The sequence below is a fragment of the Dermacentor variabilis genome, chromosome 3 (genome assembly GCF_050947875.1).
Source record: "Dermacentor variabilis isolate Ectoservices chromosome 3, ASM5094787v1, whole genome shotgun sequence".
NCBI lineage: Eukaryota > Metazoa > Arthropoda > Arachnida > Ixodida > Ixodidae > Dermacentor > Dermacentor variabilis.
The window spans coordinates 193,794,130-193,800,129 of record NC_134570.1 but is presented as its reverse complement, the minus strand read 5'-3'; the positions used below and the strand labels follow the sequence as shown (position 1 = coordinate 193,800,129).

The following is a 6,000-nucleotide window of genomic DNA, read 5'->3' as shown; positions in this document are numbered from 1 at the left end:
TACCGTACAAAAATGACTGTTGATTAACCATTGATATATTGTTGGCCAATTGTTGAAACAACTGACTTCAACAAATTCTCATGAGCAATTGAGTTCACTCAACCTTTGCACATTAAAATTGCCGTTGACTGTTCACAATAAACAATTTATTGGGTGATTTGCGTTCATTTTTCAAGTTGTTTTTTTTTGTTGTGTAGCAGTTGAGTCCAGTACACAATAATTAGGACTCGCATATGAAGACATTCCAAAAGTTTATTGCGAAGCGTTCCAACCTCATTCCTGACATTTTGCGGTAGGTAGGTTCCTTCTTTCGCCTCGCTTTCAATAAAAGAAAATAATGAGTGACCGATGGGGTGGAATCGAACGCCGGCCGTCGAGCCCGGTACTTTAACATATGGTTAGAGTACCGGGCTCCTCCTCTCATTCACCCTCCTCTAATTCGAAAGTCAGTAAGCTCTGAAGTGCTTGGCGCGTGCCACTTCCTCGTGCTGTCGCTACAGCTGGCGCTTTGAAGCGCCTATCTCCGGGACCACCCCACTTTCGTAGTTGTTTTCGCTACATAAAAACTGCAACGTTAGACTAGATTCATGACCGCCCAAGTTCACAACGATTGATTTCTTCGCCGGTGTACAAATGCCATTGTCGTTTTAACATACACTAAATGACATAGCCATTGGTACGATCCGAAATGAGCACGTTTCGGGGAGCTAAAGAATTCGAAGTTCACTTGCAAACACGGTGATTACGCGCATGTGGAGTTCCCGAAAAGTAGACACGGCGGCAGCGCGGCCGGCGATAATACAGGTGCCGACAGGCGACGACGCTACTTTCGAGCATCGGACGCGCTGTGGGAACCGTAGGATGCAAGCGCGCACACGCTACAAACATAAACGGGTGAGGTCTTCGAATTTCCTGCGACGTACCCTCTGTCCGTAAAGCAAATATAGTTTTTTTATCGAATGTCCGTGGTACTAGAGATCAAAGAACGAACGCGCTTTGAGATTGCAGCGCGCAGCCGCTATAACCATTGACTTCAAAGAGCTTCGGATTCAGCAACGGCCGCAACAGTATCACAGCTAATCGCTGTATCTGCGGCTGCTCCCGACTCTTGCCTTGCTAGAAGCACCAGATTTATTTGAGCCTCGCCGAATTATCGTCCTCTCATCTGCCAAGCCTGCAGATCTCGTATGTTCAGTCAAATAGAACACCAAAGGTAAATGAAATACAGGTAACGGACTCCTTTCATACCTTACTTATCACCTCGTCATCGGCAAAGCCGCTACAAGCTATTTCAGAAGCGCTACTTTTGTAGAAGTAGCAAAACTAGTAGTAATTTTCATTTCTAGGTGGCGCTACAAACGTCAAGGCAGTAAAACCCCTTAAACTTCGTAAAGTAGTGATGCTCTCGTCGTCCGCCTTCACTCCTCCTCATATCTCCTCTCTCTTCACGCTCCCTCCTCGACCACGGCGCCGCCTACGTTGCTCGAGCGCAGCAGACGACCTTTCGCAGAATGAATGCACGCATAGCAAGGCAGTACGCTTTAGGCGCTCGCGTTGGCTTTCCAGCTCCGCCTAACTTCGTATACAGCATATAATTCCTATTCGAACGGTTATACAAATTCAGTGACCGCAGCTTTTGCTTTATTTTTGGATAACTATTTCTTAAAGAAGTATCTGAAGGGGTGTTAATGCTGTGCGTTGACGACTGCGAATGTATCGCGTGCTCTACAAATAGGTACGCAACATTTGTTAAGCGCGTGACGCAAGATCTTGTTGTGAATGCTTGTAAATAACACGTTCACCATCGAATGCCAACATCTTGACTTCCAGCAAGCCCTCAGTAGCCTAAAGAATCCGCGCCGCCCATACCATGTGAATTCGCGGCGCGTATCAGCTATGACGTACAAAGGCTGACGCAGATCGCTGCTCTGAAGGTTCGAAAGTGTACTACAAGCTACAGTGCCGCTAACGTGCGTGCTTGCCAATCTAAGCGCGCGCAAAGGCTCAGAGGTGGGTGCTCGTGCTATTATGTTTCTCGTGTCTCAACGTCAACACAAATACCGCAGCCGATCATCGAGTCGGGACTCTGCGTACTTAAGAAAATAAAAGAAGTTTTTAGCATTCATGCGTGAAGCGGCAGCGCGATAACAATGCATAACTCACTCAAACAACACCATAGTGGGCTTGAGTAAATTTTTTCAGGTTAGTGACTTATCACGAATAACACTTCATCGTGGGTTGGTTCGTCCGCTCACTAAGTGACGTACTGATCGCGAACCGAGTTGCACTGAGATGAACGTATTGAGGACGGTTGCGCTCCATCCGAAGTAACATTTGCGAGACATGACTATATAGTGAAGTCATGATCGCGCAAAGAATCGCCCCGCCATGACGCGGCCAAAATCGCAGCATGTGAAATGATGTTTTATACAGGTCAATATGATGTGAAACGGCATTCGAGTTGTAAGTTAACAGTTTATTTTAAGCATAGGTGCATTACAGATTAGCCTTTGCAGTCACAAGTCCGTGTGCATGATTACACTTAGCAATAAGGGCATTATTCGAATGCGTGAGTTTAACAAGGGGAGTATGCTGTTTTATAAGTTTACTAAATCACATTAACTACTGAAATGCTTTCATTTAAAGCACAATAGACAACCCCTGAGCATTGCTTATAAAAAAAATTAACACAGCTGAATTTACAGCGAACGTCCGCATCTGAGAAAGGCAGCCCGTATTCAGAAAAATGTAAGATGCTTTTTTATCAATTCAAAGTGGGAGATCTTCAGGGAGTTCAACTAGGCACTATCTACAACATAACTCACAACAGCTACTTAATCACAAGATAAATATAATCAAAGAAAATATTACAATAAATAACCACTAGCAAAGAAATTTACAGTGAACTATAAAGGCTCCTGAGAGCAAGAAGCAATAAAAGAAACTACGCGACATTAACTAAACCCTTCTCACTTAACGCCAGTTGTTGCCACTTGCTTTCCCACACTACGACTGCCACACATATTGTTTGCACTTTTTGAAGCTGCGCGCTCATTTTCCTTCTTTAATATAATGTGCGACCGTGTCCTGAAAAACACGTTCAACACCTTCCTCTCAACATCATGACAAGACGGAAAACGCTTTACCGACTGAATATTGTTCAGAGCAGAGGCTTCTAGCTGTGCAAGAGGCACTTTATTGTGCACAAGGCTTCGGCTATTTGCACGAAACAAACTCTCTGCAGCTTCCATTAAATGTAGAACTGCTGGCGACGGCATCACCAGACTAATGTTGTTCGTGTGCGATTTCATCTGTGTCAGAATACTAGCACTGTTTGACTGTATTGCAGCCTTGCACTCGCTACAACTTACTGTGTTTTTCAGCACATTGTTCACAACGTACCCAGCTAGGTAGTCTAATGATTCGTGCTCTGCATTGCTCAGTGCAAGAATGTCGTCAGGAAGGGCGACAAACTCTACGCCTTCTGTCTTCGAACTGGCCTTTCTATCTGTTTTGTCTAGGCATACCAGAAAAAAATCCATCATCGCTGGCATAGCTGCTATCCTTGCTAGGTTTTAAAAACTGTGCCACTGTTGCAGCTCGAATGGAACACCGAAATTCAAGCGGCTTGGGCACTGGATTTCCCTAGCGCAATGTGGAAAACAGATTTTCTAATGCGTTTTGTCCGAATCTGCTTAGGAGCACAGAAAAAGTCCTTTTTGTTCAAGTAGTATTCTTGCAATTCGAGCACAACTGTTGTCGCTAGTACTACTCCTGTCTGTACCGGCTTCCAAGTATTTTTCCTTGCACTGCCAACTTGCACTCTTAGAAATAGGTCAATAACAACATTAAGGAATGAAACTGTCTCGCCGTACTTTTCCTCATAAAGCTTGCTGATGGCAAGCTTTGTTGTTCTCGATGTGATCAACTTAAACCACCTGAAAACAGTTTCAATGAACCAAACAGTTGTCAGAGCTTCCACGGGTAAATCTCCTTTCTGAACCAGGAAACGAACTGAAGCTGCACTGTCATGGTTAAAAAATGAATAGGCAAGGCTTACTTTCATTTTCACGAAATGTCCAGGATCTAAGCAAGCTGGCTTCAAGTGAGGTGCAAGATTCAGATCAAGCTTCGCATCAAGCTCTACAAGTATCTTTACGTGCTCAATCTTGACCTCGCTAGACGGTAAGTTATGGTCAGTTGCAATATCACTTGGTAAGAAAAATGACTGACCTCTTGTAAAATGATTGCGAAGGTTCTTTAAGAGATATGCTACATCGGCAACAAAATACAACCTTCGACTTGTATCGTAGGGGTGCGGACATGAGACGGAGGTTTTGCAGTATTTGCCGGCAATTATTCCAAATTCCCTCCAAACACCTTGGTTACCACCTCCCATATCACTGACCACTGCATCCACGTAGATGTTAATTTTTTCACACTGTTGAATTACCTCAAAGATTACATTCTTAACAGCACTAGAACTAAAGAATTCCCTGTGAAATGGTGTGCCACAGTCTGCTTCCACCGTGTGGTCACGCCACCTAACTTGAAAAGTAGCGCATGGGTAGCCAAGGCATCCTCTGACAGTGTCCCATCAGCTAACGGTAGGGTAGGCCCGCCAACTACAAGGCCGGTTGATTGATCAAGAGCTAGACTTAGTGTGAGTTGGATCTCGTCCAGCATTATGACTGCGTGCCGCTCGTGGTCATCCATAAGCTTAACCTGAAGAATAAAAGCAGAGCAGATATTAGAGAATACCATGACTATGTATCATGAACGTTGTCATACACACTTACTTTAAGAGCAAGACACAGCAGAATGTCGTTAAGCATGCCTGGAGAAAATTTGTTCTTTTCCAAGTGCCTACATAGGGTGCGCTCAGATGGTAGCGGTGTGCAAAGTTCCTTTACAGCAGAATACCCACGGGGACCACAGGACAGTCTAACCTTGGGAGCTTTTTGAATTGTTGCTGGTGACCAACGCACACATCTCGTAGATGACTTTTCCCTGCACTGGAGCTGGTCGCAAGCTACAAAGTGATCAATTTGTTTCTTCAGGTTGATGTTTTCCTGGACAGCTTTGTTGCTCTTTCGCTGTGTAAATGCCAGGCTTGGCTTCGTACTTTGCAGCTGGTTTTCTAATTGCCGTATCCTCTCCTGTAGAGCAGCTACATCATTCGGAGAAAGGTACTGGGCCTCTGTAGGAGCTCGTACAGGTAGACTGTTAGTCATGGCATTTGATAGAGCTGTAAATGAGACGTTAGATATCAGCAGTTACAACAATTCAGCGTGGAAGAAAAAGAAAGGAGGAGTGAGGCATACCGACGGTAGAATTGGCATTTTCACCGCCCATTTTTCTTAGCCTCTCCAAACTGTGACACTCCCCGTGCGAGGATTCAATAGTATATATAACAATTGGAGCAGCTGCAAATTGGAATGCATAAGAAAATCGGTGTGCTGGCTATTCATTGCAGGGATGCAAAATTCTAAGGAACAGAACCTACAGCTGCTGTCACACATTGTAGCCTGTGAGTCATGTCTGTTCAGGATACGTGCACTGGTCAAGGATGGCGTTGACCGAGAAAACTTGTAGTTTAGGCGTAGCTATACACAGGTGGCACAACACAATAAAAATTTAACCACAACAGGAGCTGCAACTTTCAGAAGGATGTAAGCACCCGCATTCTTGTTCATTAGTCAAGCTCCACAGTACACAAATAAATGTTTCCTAGACATTGCACACAACTATACCACTCGAAGGTTTTCACAGAAGATGTAGCACATGCCTTGTGAAGCGCAACTTCACATTGACACTATGAGATGCAGGAATAGCTGAAAGTGAGAATGAAATAGTTATGTGAAGCGAGCGTTCAGAAACCAAAGTTGCTGAAGACACCTACTTGAAGCATTATGTGCAGTGCGCTCAGGCAGTTCCTCATCGAGGACATCTGGGCTGTCTGGACTGGAAGCCAGCGCATGAATATAGCTACCTACAAGC

At 44.6% G+C, this 6,000-nt stretch overlaps 1 pseudogene; it reads right to left on the bottom strand.

Annotated features, from left to right (window-relative positions):
* Positions 1-1,445: 1,445 nt before the first annotated feature.
* The window catches only part of LOC142574967 (uncharacterized), a 76,681-nt pseudogene continuing 72,126 nt past the window's right edge, over positions 1,446-6,000 (bottom strand).